The sequence below is a fragment of the Trichechus manatus genome, unplaced genomic scaffold, assembly GCF_000243295.1.
Source record: "Trichechus manatus latirostris isolate Lorelei unplaced genomic scaffold, TriManLat1.0 scaffold00127, whole genome shotgun sequence".
In the NCBI taxonomy this organism is placed as follows: domain Eukaryota; kingdom Metazoa; phylum Chordata; class Mammalia; order Sirenia; family Trichechidae; genus Trichechus; species Trichechus manatus.
This window is the reverse complement of record NW_004444063.1, coordinates 3,085,168-3,098,249: the sequence shown is the minus strand read 5'-3', so window position 1 is coordinate 3,098,249 and position 13,082 is coordinate 3,085,168. Positions and strand designations below refer to the sequence as shown.

The 13,082-nt window shown below is 47.4% G+C and overlaps 1 protein-coding gene across 7 annotated transcripts in view; it reads right to left on the bottom strand.

Annotated features, from left to right (window-relative positions):
* The window catches only part of LOC101346422 (core histone macro-H2A.1), a 73,007-nt gene extending 65,470 nt beyond the window's left edge, over positions 1–7,537 (bottom strand). For 4 of the 7 annotated variants that reach the window (XR_002825361.1, XM_012557933.2, XM_023738972.1 and 1 more), the window contains exon 1: positions 7,362–7,522. The gene's annotated coding sequence lies outside the window, so the exon portion shown is untranslated. Of the gene's footprint in view, positions 1–7,361 lie in introns of all 7 variants that reach the window. The other 3 variants (XM_004384703.2, XM_004384704.2, XM_012557932.2) reach the window with 1 other exon arrangement.
* Positions 7,538–13,082: the final 5,545 nt, after the last annotated feature.

Genomic DNA, 13,082 nt, shown 5'->3' with positions numbered 1-13,082 from the left:
GCCCTCTGTCAAACCTTCAGGTCCAGCTGCCCCACGCCCTGAGCTCCCATATGCTCCACACCACAGCAATCATGTGCACATACTCCTGTCTCTCCCATCAGACTGCAAGCTCACTGAGGGCTGCCCCTGACTGTATTCCTAGCGCAGTGCCTTGCAGTAAGGTCTCAAATGTTTGCCAAAAGCATTCATCTCATTCATGCATTCACTTCAGGAACTATGCTGGGGAATGAAGACAATAGTGTACAAGACACATGCGGTCCCTGCTGTCCCAGAGCTAGTGAGAGAGAAGACAATAAATAACTCCACAGTCATTTAAATTATAATCATAATGAGTGCTTCAAAGGGGAAGTTCAGGGTGCTAGGTAAAGGCATAGGAGGGGCCTCAGCCTCATATGGGGCACCAGGAAAGTCTTCCCTAAAGGACATTTATGCTCAAACCACTGAACCAAATGGGCAGGCTTCCCATTTATCTATTGAAAAACTGAGGTCAAGCTCCACGGTTCATGGGCTCCTCCAGTTCCAACAGGCCATGACTCTATGACTGCAGAGGCCACAAAGCTAGTAGTTCTTGTTACTCTGACCAAGCAACCATGACTGTGCCAGGCTGATCCTGCTCTTCAGAGTTCTGTGGAGGTATGGGCAGCTATGGCCATGCACCAATGTGAGGACAGAGAGTGGCTATGAGTGAAGTAACTGTTGAGCATCATGGTTAATAATTAGAGTTCCAAAGGCAGACTGGCCTGGTTCAAATCATGGCTCTGCCACTTACTGGCTATGTGACCTTGGGCAAGTTATTTAACCCCTCTGAGTCTACCTTCTCATCTGTCAAGCAGAGATGACAATAAAATGGACCTCAAGGGTTAGTGGAAGGATTGAATAAAAGAGTGCATGTAAGAGGCCTGATTCTGTTTAACAACCAAGGGACCTGATAGAATGAGTTCTCAGTAAAGTTAACAGAAACAGTGACAATGTGTATAAGATTAAAAAAAAAATAATAAGGCCACCTTTTTACAGAACTCATCATGGACACTTGTATTGGTGAAAGTAGTGCTAGCTGCTATAACAGATAAGCCCCTGAAGCTTATTTCTCGCTCATGAAAAATCCAAAATGAATGTCTATGCTTGGTTGGTGCTTCCTCTCCATATGATGATTCATGGAGCCAGACTCCTCCTTTCTTGTGACTCTGGCACCTTCAACATGAGATTTCCAGGTTTGCCATGGAAGGGAAAGACCATGAAGGATAACACATAGGAGGTTTTCATGGGCTAGGCCTGGAAGTGGGGCACATCACTTCTGCCCATGATCCACTGACTACCACTTGGTCACACGGCCACACCTAACTGTAAGAGAAGTTGAGAAATGTCCTCTAGCTACTTGTTCAGAAGAAAAGAGGAAACATCCAGTCTCTCACATGGCTCAAATCAACTTGAGAGCTGACACTGAAGTCAGGGACTGAGTGACGAGCCAAAGGCTGCTGGGCCCTATTTGACCCATGGCTTACATTCAGCCTGATCTGAGGAATGGACAATCAAAAGATAGTAAAGATAGAAAAGTGGCTTCATAAGCACTTAGCTTCTCTTCAAGGCACTGAAATTGCCCAGATGAGAAATAGCTATACTATCTGGTCAAAACTGACAAAGGTGTAGCCTTCCTGCCAGGAATAATCATCCATAAGGGCACTCCATTCAGTAAACCACGTGACCTCACCCCTGTTGCAGGCCCCAAATGCTTTGGAGATAGTGACAGGTGTTCAGGCAACCCTGGCATCCACTTATACATTAGCTTGTCTGCTCTTTTGGCTGTTATCAGGCCAGGAGGTGAAGATTCTGTGGTTGATCCTGAGATCGCTGTGCTCTTCATCTCTGCAACTCTTCCAACTACAAATCAATCACAATAAACAGAACCTTGTTTGCAGAACCTCAAAGTTTACGCCAATATACACAGAGAGATGAGGCAGGCTTAAGTGAGAAGCAAGTTTCTGACCACAGGCCCCTCAGCAAACAAGCTGTGATCAACGTAATGTGGTCTGCTTCAGACCACCGGAAGGCTGGCTGCTCTGAAGATCCTGTGAATAAGACGGACGCGCAAACAACAAGAGCTCTTTAACAGGGAACCTAAGAGGCTCCTCTGTCACTATGAATCACCTTCACTCCCACCCCCACCCCTTAGCACACGCCACTCGCTCAGTCTGGAATACTCTCTCCAGCCCTCTGTCTGGGCTAATCCTACTTAATGGTTCCAACGCCTTCTCTGGTGATGCAGACCCATCAAGGAGCTTCCTCCTCTGCATTCCCGTGGCAGCTGAGCCTTGTATCCCCCAGTCATCGCCTAGTTTGGGGCAATCTGATGCCCAGACATCAGAAAAGGCCCTACTAACCTCCAGCCCATCTCTTCCACTTCCAGCAACCAGGGCTCCACCAGGCTAAATCACTCATGTGTCCATGAGAGGACATGCCTGCTGGAGCCCCTGGGGCCTGATACTCACCTGGGCCCAGCTAAAAATCCCTTGTCATCTTCCTCGGCCCACTCCTACTCTTAAATATGTTCAATTACCTTTCTAAATCTTATGTAAAGTACTCTGCAAATGTAGTTTCCAGCCCTTCCTTCCAACCTGATTGCCACTCTAGGTCCAAATTCTGTTATTGTTGTTGTTAGGTGCTGTCGAGTCGAGTCAATTTCTACTCATAGTGACCTCATGTGACAGAGCAGAACTGGCCCATAGGGTTTTCTAGACTGTAATCTTTACAGGAGCAAATCACGATGTCTTTCTCCCATGGAGCTGGTGGGTGGGTTTGAACTGCCAACCTTTTGATTAGCAGCTGATCACTAAACCATTGCACCACCAGGCTTCCTTATATAAATTCTAAAGCCTACTAATCTATCCTTAGCATTTGTTACATTGTATTATCACTGTCTGTTTACTTGTCTGTCTTGATGGGACAGACCAGTCTGCTCTGCTTACCACTGTATCTCCAAGCACTCACCATCCTGTCTGTTACCTGGTAGGCCCTCAAATGCTAGCTGGCTGGTTGGCATTTACAGTAGATGGAGTGTCTTTGACAAAGATAAGGCAGCATTTCCAGGTCATAGGACTCAGTGGCAAGTGGGATGTCCAGTTAGGGACCTTCTCTGGGGCCATTCATGCACACATACCTGGCCAAGTCTCTGTGGGAATCCAGACCCCTAAATTTCAGGGAGCTTGTGGCGCCACCTGGGATTCCCAGAAAAGCAATATCCCAATTGTCTTAATAGCTGAAGTGTGAGACACACAGAGGTCTTACAACTCCGTCACAATTCTGCGGTTCCAGGGACCTCTTCTCTGGCCACAGACCTCTCAGTACCACAGACCAGAGAAAAATATCTACCTTCCTCACACCTGTGAGCGACTGACCTCCTGTTAAAGCTGCAGCCACAGAAAATCTTTAAACAATCAGTGCACTCACAAAACTACTGGAATGGTCAAGTGTGGAGTCTTTTATCATCTAAACAATGAATGCATACAAATCAATCCTAAACAAAATATTGATTACAAGTGCTTGGGAGCTCCTAGTCAGAAAGCCCTATCTACAGCACCCGAGGATGGAGGAATCTGAGCTATCAGTGCTCAAACTGCTGTCAAGGAGAGTACTGCCCCATCATTCCCTGCAGTGGCATAAATGTCCATATATTCACATGCATTTGTCACCTTCCCATTAACTCCAGTCACAAAGGCAAACCTGAGACACTTAATTCTGAAGCATAGGACACAAATCCTATTTACAGCATTCTATTCCGTTTACTCCTATCACACCAAATGATTAACAGTGTCACTGCTGTCACGTCTCCAGAGGCATGCGGATAAACTACACAACCATCACTCACAGAGCTGGGGTTCACAAGCTGCACTGATTGGCTTAGAACAGAGACCTGCTCCTGTACTCTAGCCAATCAGGAAAAACATCTCTCTCCATTCACAAAAACACTACATCATAACGTGTGCTGGATGATTAAAGAACTACAGTCCACCCTCAGTGAACCAAGGGTTTACAAACAGGGAGAGAAGACAGATTAACTGCGATAGTAAATACAACCTAATTCACGCATTCTGTTCCAGGAGACTTATCTTCCTCGCGTGTTAGGTTTGTAGTGGAGGGGAAGAAAAAAACCCAAACATGAAAGTCATCCACCACAAGCAGGGAACAGTTTGTGGGAAGCTAGTCCGGGATTAAAATTGCACCCAGGCAAAACCATCCCAGGTGTTCTTCCTGAGCGGCAGTTAAAAGGAACTGGCGCTGTATTTCAATAGCAAGGCACTGCCTGCCTGTTCCACGAGGAAACTTTCCTCCATACCTCTTCTCCCTTTTAAAGGTTGTGCTGAACTCTAACATAACCACTCCAATGGGAGGTCACCAAGAGAAAAGTTAAAATGTAAGCGTCAGGAGGGCAGGGCCCTGGTCAGGCTTGGCCCTGTACCTGGCATCTAGAAGCCATTCAATCTATTTGCTGTGTAGATGAGAAGTTCCCAGTAAGAGTGAAAAGAATACCTGATCACGTTTCTCTTCTGCTCAGAACCCTTTCATGGCTCCTTACTGTTTTCAGGAGAAAGTCCAAATCTCTCAGGGTGTTCTGAACAGGATCCTTTGTGATTTGGCCCATGTGCCCCTCCACCCTTACCTGACTCCCCACTAGAAGCCAGCCACCCTGATTCTCTGACAGGTCCCCATATGACCTCTATTCTCTTTCTTCTAAGACTCCACACACGTGGTTCCCTAGGTCTCAAACACCTCTCCCCACCTTCCCTCCTTTGCCCAGACAACCCTTACTTGGCCTTTCCATGTCAGGGAAGGGCTCACTGCTGGCTAGGTTACCGTTTTATTGATCATGGCTGCGTCCCCAGTGCTTGACCAAGGAAATATTTATTGAAAGGATGCAAGACACAGATATGGAAGGCTTGATGCAAGCAAACAAGCTATACAGGTCTAGAATAAAGAGCCGACCCACTGGGGCTCGCTCATAAGAGCTGAGGTGGGGTCCAAGGTACCTCTAAGCCTACGGAGCACGTGGGGAAGGATCCATAGGACAGGTAAGGGCCTCACTCACCCCTGCTCTTTCCCAGCCCAGGCTCCAAGAACAAACCCACACCAAACCTACTGCCGTTGAGTGGATTCTGACTCACAGCAACCCTACAGGACATAGATCTGCCCCATAGGGTTTCCAAGGCTGTAAATCTTTATGCAAGCAGACTGCCACATCTTTCTCCGGAGGAGTGGCTGGTGGGTTCAAACCACTGACCTTCCGGTTAGCAGCTGAGTGCTTTAACTACGGTACCACTAGGGAGTGGGGCACTTAAAATCCCAAAACAAATCCTTGGGGGTGGGGTGGGGCACTCAAACAATTCTGATGAACACCACGTACAGACTCTTGTTGGGTTTTGTAAGTTTGTGCTTTCATTTATTTAAATAAATACCCTTGAAACAACTTGCGGTAACTTTAGCACTGAAGGTATTGGAGGCAGGTCCCAGAATATATATACTCGGAGCCTATCTATGGAGAAGGAACAAGGGACTCTCCCAGGCGTTCTGCTGTCTCCAGGACTAGAAGAAACAGCAGACTGAGATGTGACACCCTCTGACCCTAGCCCATTTATATACACCAAACCAACAACTTATGGTTGTGTATTAGAAATGTCTTGTGCGATGTTGCAGAAAATTCTCAAAGTTTAGCAAAACGTGAGCCACCTGCCTCACTCTAAAGGCCCTGCCTCTAATAATTTTCACTTACCTCCCTCCATCTCCCCCCAACTCCTCACTTTCCTCCTTAAGGGCCATATCAAAGGATCAGCATTAACGATGGTAACAGATCGAAAACAAAAGTATAGAAAAGAGAGGTTTCACTTTCTCCTTCTAAAACTAAAGAGAGGAAAAGTTTAAAGACTTGACCATTTTAGTTTTTTATAAGAAAAAAAGTTCTTAAAAACACATCCATTCTCATGGGAGAACCTCTTGTACAAGATTAAGATGGTGCTGCCCAATTTTAGTTGTATACAAGGGGCTACACGGGGTATTAATTCCAGTTGCAGACATATCTGTTTCAGAGTTAATAGCACCTCTGACAGCAGACTACTACCCTAAACATGGCCTCAGTAGGTGGATTCCAACTAATTTACAACTTAGGTCTCTCACTCAAACCTAAAGCTGTTCAACACTCCCCGATTTCCTGGAGCAGGAGGCCTTGGAGCAAAGCACTTTCCCCCCTCTTTAACGGTAGAACCTCAAACCACAAAGGTAGAAGAGTGTAGCTAGCAGGAGTGCCCCTCTAATCGTCTATTCTTACATGCTGTTTATTGGGTCATTAAAATCCTACAAGAACTTCATAGTAATTGTAATGTTTGAATTCAACGTTTGCCTCAGCTGTTTGCACATAAGTCTCTCACTTTTAAACTCGGAAATATTTTCCCTAACAATCGTGTTCAATAGAATCTTACAAGCAATCTACTGACAAGATCGATCAGTAAGAGATCTGTGGTCCCTGCAGGAGTGGGGGTTGGGCGCGCCATTCCGCACACCTGTTGTCAGGTGACACGACCAGCAGCATCCTGCTCATTCTCACCTCCTCATTCCCCCCCTCCCCCAGCGAGTCTCTTCCCTCCTGGCCTTCTCCACCCGGGGAGCCTATGGCCTTCCGGAGTCACCTTAAAAAAAAAAAAAGTACTCTCAACCACAAAGCAAACAAAAGGCCGATCAGGAGCCCAGCCAGAGCAGCGGGGGTTCCCGTGGCCCCTATCAAGGCCATCCCAGGTCAACCCCCAGTCTAGTTTCAGCCTGCAAGTATCCCCCAATACCCACCCCCGCCCTCCAGCAGATACTGAGCCAGACTCCTACATCACGACCCCCTGGATCTCGGGCCCTACTTATTGTGCCGGGACCGGCAACTCGCGGACCGGGGGACGCCTCACCAAGTACAACTCTGCACACAACAGCTCCCGGGCGCCTGGGCCCAGGCTGGCCAGCCAGCGCCGCAGGGCTTCCGCTGGCCCAGCTCGCCGGCCTGGCCCTGAAAGGGACTGCTGGGGGAGCGGCCAGAACTGTCTCCTTCCCACAAAAGCGCCACGGCGCAGGTAGGAGGATGCGTTTCTAAGAGAAGTTGATTTCCGGGTTTGCTTTTTGAACAAAACCAAAGGGAATCCCGCGCGGCCGAGCAGGGCCCCGCAAGGCGCCTTGTGCGCGCGAGGGCCCGGCGTGGGCCGCGCGAAGTCCGGCGGGTCGAGAGCAGCCCGCGCGCCGCCCTGGTGCGCGCCAGGCCGGGCCGCTCCCAGGCACCCACGGCCAGACCCCGAGCTGTGAGGACGGGGCGCGCGGCGAGGAGCCCGCGCGGCACTTACAGGGCGGCTCGGCGGAGGCGGCTGCAGCAGCAAGGTGTCTCGGCTTGTGCCCTCTCGGCCGCTCGCGCCTTTTCTCTCCGCGCTCCTCGCTGGCCCGCCCGCCTCCTCGCTTCCCGCCCGCACGCCCCGCGCTCGCCCCCTCCGCCTGGTCCGCTGCCGAGTGAACTGGAACCAGTCGCCGCGGCCCCGGGATTCCCACAATGCACAGCGCGCCGCTCGTCACATCCCATCCTGTCCCCGCGCGTCCGGCCACCCCTCCCTGCGCCACCCGATCGCCCGGGGCTTGACCCCACTCTGCGGCTGCGCCCGCAGGGGCATTCCGCGCTCTGCTCCTTGGATGTTGGTTTGTCTGTTCCTCAACTGAACCGAGGACTAGTCGTCTGGCCCTCTGCCCCCAGGTAGCCCGCCCGGCCGCTGACCGCACTGTCCAGCCCTTGAGCTCGGGGCGCGCCCTGAGCTAAATCCTTGGAAATGGTCGGGCCCACGAGAGAGGCGCTTCTCCAGGAAGTCTCCCAGCCTCTGGGTCTCGAGTGACGTTAATTGAGCACCTACTGTGTGCCTGGTCCTGAGCACAAGACTTCGGCTGCCTCATCCCTCGTAGCCTTCCCATTAACTCAGGGCCCAAGCCCGTTGCGGTTGAGTGGATTCCGACTTACAGCGACCCTATAGGACACAGGAGAACTCCCTATAAGGTTTCAAAGGAGCGGATGGTGGATTCGAACTTCGGACCTTGTGGTGAGCAACCGAGCTCTTAACCACTGCGCCACCAGGGCTCCTTAACTTAGGGAGGGAGGCACAATTGCTGTTACATGCAAGCGCTTTTCTCTCCCCAACTAAATGCCAATCTCCCGCACACCTTACCGCCCCCGCCCCCACAGTCCTCGGATAGGGGTTGGATTACCCAATAAGCAAGGTATGCAGAGTTACTCGCGCGCACTTACAAATCGGTAGTGAACAATTTCACCTGTTTTTCACCATATCAAAGATGTGAAACCCATGTAAAATTGTTCACTACAGGTTAGTAAGTAAACACAAGTAAACCCGTGCATACCTTGCTTAATGTAAACCAGTGCTTACCATGCTTATTGGTTAGTCTGCCCCTGCCTTGGATACAAACCACCCTCAAGCCTTTGTCTGCCCCACGACCAGCTACTGCACACCCAGCTCCCCCGGAGTTGTTCATAGTCACCTCTAGAAGTCTGGACGTGCTTTGCGCATCAGAGTGGTTAGCTGCTTTGATTCAGCAAACATTTGCTATTGGACTTAAATTGAGATTTACTAGAATAGTGATTTTTTTGTGTGTGTGCTTTAAGTGAAAGTTCACAGTTCAAGTCAGTTTTTCATACATAAATTTATACACACATTGCTATGTGACCGTATCTGTTCTCCCTATAATGTGACACAGCACACTCCTCCTTTCTACCCCGGATTTCCCCTGTCCATTCAACCAGCTCCTGGCCCTTTTTGCCTTCTCATCGCGCCTCCAGACAGGAGCTGCCCATTTAGTCTCATGTATCTACTTGAACTAACAAGCGCTCTCTGCACAAGTATCATTTTATGTCCCATGGTCCAGTCTAATCTTCGAAGAGTTGGCTTCGGGAATGGTTTCAGTTCTGGTCTAAGGGAGAGTCTGGGGGCCATGTCTTCCGAGCCCTCCAGTCTCAGTCAAACCATTAAGTCTGGTGTTTTTACTAGAATTTGAGTTCTGCACCCCACTTGTCTCCTGCTTTGTCAGGGACTCTCTGTTGTGTTCCCTGTCAGGGCAGTAATTGGTAGTAGCTGGGCACCATCCAGTTCTTCTGGTCTCAGGCTGATGGAGTCTGCGGTTTATATGGCCCTTTCTGTCTCTTGGGCTCATATTTTCCTTGTGTCTTTGGTGTTCTTTGTTCTCCTTTGCTCCAGGTGGATTGGGACCAATTGATGTATCTTAAAAGACCCCAGACGCCACTCACCAAAGTGGGATGCAGAACATTTTCTTAATAAACTTTGTTATGCCAGTTGACCTAGATGTCCCCAGACCCCCACCCCTGCTACTCTGACCCTCAAAGTGTTTGGTTGTATTCAGGAGACTTCTTAGATTTTGATTTAGTCCAGTTGTGCTGACTTCCCCTGTAGTGTGTGTTGTCCTTCCCTTCACCTAAGATAATTCTTATCTACTGTCTAGTTAGTGAATACCCATCTCCCTCCTTCCCCACCCTCATAAACATCAAAGAATGTTTTCTCTGTGTTTAAACCATGTCTTAAGTTCTTATAATAGTGGTCTCAAACAATACTTGTCTTTTTGTGACTGACTAATTTCACTCAGCATAATGCCTTCCAGACTGACCATGTTATGAGATTTTTGAAGATTCATTGTTGTTCTTTATTGTTGCATAGTATTCCATGTGTGAATATACCACAATTCTTTATGTATTTTCTTTTCATCTTTTTCATTGTTGTTGATTTTGTGTTTGCTGAGTCTTTATGTTTTTCTTGTTTTTTATTTTGATAAGTAGGATTGTTAGTTTCCTTTGTGGTTACCTTAATATTTACCCGTTTTTCTAAGTTTAAACCAATCGTTTATTTCTTTATATCACCTTGACTTCTTTTCCATATGACAGATCTGTGACTACATTTTTTAGTCACTCTTTTTTTGTTTTAATGTTGTCATCTTTTACATATTGACATCTCTCTTTCCCAATTTTCAGCATTTTAGCTTTGATTTTTGTGGCTTCTCTATCCAGGTTGATATCTGGTTGCTCTGTCCTGTGTTCTAGTCTTGGGTTGTTATCTGATGTTATTGATTTTCTAACTGGAGGACTCCCTTTAGTATTTCTTGTAATCTTGGTTTGGTTTTCACAAATTCCCTAAACTTCTGTTTATCTGGAAATGCCCTAATCGCACCATCATATTTGAGAGACAGTTTTGTTGGATATATAATTCTTGGCTGGCAAATTTTTTCCTTCAAGGCTTTATATGTGTCATCCCACTTCCTTCTTGCCTGCATGGTTTCTGCTGAGTAGTCCGAGCTTATTCTTATTGACTCTCCTTTGTAGATGACTTTTCATTTATCCCTAGCTGCTCTTAAAATTCTCTCTTTATCTTTGGTTTTGGCAAGTTTGATTATAATATGTCTTGGTGACTTTCTTTGGGGATCTACCTTGTGTGGGGTTCGATGAGCATCTTGGATAGATATCTTCTCATCTTTCAGGATATCAGGGAAGTTTTCTGCCAACAAATCTTCAACAATTCTCTGTATTTTCTGTTATCCCCCTCTGTTCTGCTACTCCAGTCACTCGTAGGTTATTCCTCTTGATAGAGTCTCATATAATTCTTAGGGTTTCTTCATTTTTTTAAATCCTTTTATCTCATTTTTCCTCAAGTTAGTGTCAAGTGCTTTATCTTCAGTCTCAGTAATTCTGACTCCCATTGCCTCAGTTCTGCTCCTGTGACTTTCTGTTGAGTTGTCTAATTCTGAAATTTTATTGTTAATCTTCTGGATTTCTGTTTGCTGTTTCTGTATGGATTCTTGCAGCCTGTTAAATTTGTCATTGTGCTCTACTATAATCTACTTAAGTTCCTCTGTTGCTTTGTCTCTGTGTTCCTTGGATTATTCTACGTTTTGCCTGATCTCCTTCCTGAACTCCTGAAGAGTTTTGTATATTAACCTTTTGTATTCTACTGCCAGTAATTCTAAGAGGTTCTCTTCCTCTGGAAAATTTCTTGATTGTTTCTTTTGGGAGCTTTCTGAAGCTGTCATGGTCTGCCTTTTTATGTGAGTTGATATTGACTGTTGTCTCCAAGCCGTCAATAAGTTATTGTATTAAGTTATTTTATGTTTGCTTACTGTGTCCTACTTTCTTGTTTTTTGATGTGCCCAAATAGGCCTCTTGTGTGAGCTAGTTTGACTACTGGTGTGTTTGAAGCTCTAACATGTCACTAGGTGGTTAGATCTGTTACTAGGTATGTGAGCCCAGGAGTCCATTTACTTTTCTTGTATGGATAAGCTCAGGTGTCCAGGTAGTCGGTCAACAAGTGTGCGGTGCAGGCTCTCACCTACAGTCCTAGACGGACAGGGGTGATTGCAGTAGGCACAGGTATCTGGCTGCAGTAGGGGGTCACGCACTGAGCAAGGCAGGGGGCTGACAACTGCCCCTGAGTGTCTGGGAGGAAAGCCTGTCCCTGTTCCTTAGAGTGTGTAGGTGGGTGGGTTTTTCAGCCGGACTATGGGCACCCAGTGCTGTTGGCTGTAAGGACTCGGAGGACTTATTCTTGGACCCCTGTCACAGGTAGCTAGGTGGCGTGGGTGGAGTCACCAGTCCTTAGGCCCCTGATGTGGGTAGGTGAGGACATTGCTTAATGGGCAGAGTGGTATCAAATGTCATGAACTGATGGCTGATACAGTGAAGTTAGACTTCAGGTATATACCCTGTTGTACGGTGGTAATGAGGGCCTGTGCTATTGAAATGGGACCACACAGGTCTTTGCAGGGGTGGAAGCATTCAAAGTCCATGGGCCCCTATGCCTGTGCCTAGGCAAAGGAGCTGTGCCTGTCCTGACTTCCTAATTTAGGCGAGCTGGCAGATTATTTTTTTCCTGTTTGTTAATTTGTTCCCTCTCCAAGGCCAAGAGAATGGCTCAGGGTGTGTGATGGGTCCTAGTTCCAGCCCAGGGAATGTAGCAATGGCTGAAGCTGGCCTGAACTGGTGCAGAGCTGGGAGGGAGCAGGTAAACGGGAAAGAGGTTCTTCCCAAATGGGGTGATTTTTGATCCATGTGGTAGGTTAAACGCATGTACTTATCTTTTGTCGATTGAGCGCCACTTTTCAGTGGCTCTGGAGTCCTGAGCAGACTCTCTGCAGATTGGTCTCTCCCGACGTCGAAAACGTATCCCAAATGCCATTGCTTGCCTCACCGCACATGCAAACCAATCCGGCCCACAGGGCACCGGCTACGACCAGGTCAGGTCTGGCAACTCCTTTCTTCTTCTGAACCGTCTCTCCACCGCAACCCCCCCTGCCACTCATTCCGATTCCTCAACTTTGCCTTTGATGTTCAGGGCTCCTAGACTGTCATATATAATCGATTCACTTGTTTTTTCGGTCTTTGTTGGGAAGCGTCTGACTACTCCACTGTCTTGCTAAATAGTGATTCTTTAGCATCACATACATTTTTTAAAACTACAGACCAACAGAAGAAGGAGAGGCCGCAGCAAAACACATCCATACACAGTATTCCTGAATTTATTTACTCACTCCAAGGCATTAGTACCTCATACCAAGTACTTTAATAGGATCCTCCCCTCTAATCCCGTACTATACCCCGACACCCAGCTGTGGACTATATTTGTATACTAATACACAAGCTGTAGGGTTGATGTAAGGTTTAAAGAAGGTCTTTGTGCAGGGAAATCTATGAAGGTAATCAAATTGCCTCCCAGCCCTCAGTTTAAGCTCTTGGCTGCTAACCAAAAGGTAGGCGTTTCAAACCTACCAGCGGGAGAAGGGTATGGCAATCTGCTTCCGTAAAGATTTACAGCCTTGAAAACCCTATGGGCAGTTCTAATGCAGTGAGTTGGGTTTTGGGTTTGGAACCTCTTCCCCTTTACAATGATGCTTTACACTGGCCTTTAAAGTTTCGTGGATCAGTCTCCAAAACAAGCCATTCATACATTCATTAATCCGGTTAATAAGTGCTGAGAACATATTATGTGCATATGCGAATTCAGGTGCTGGGCACGAAG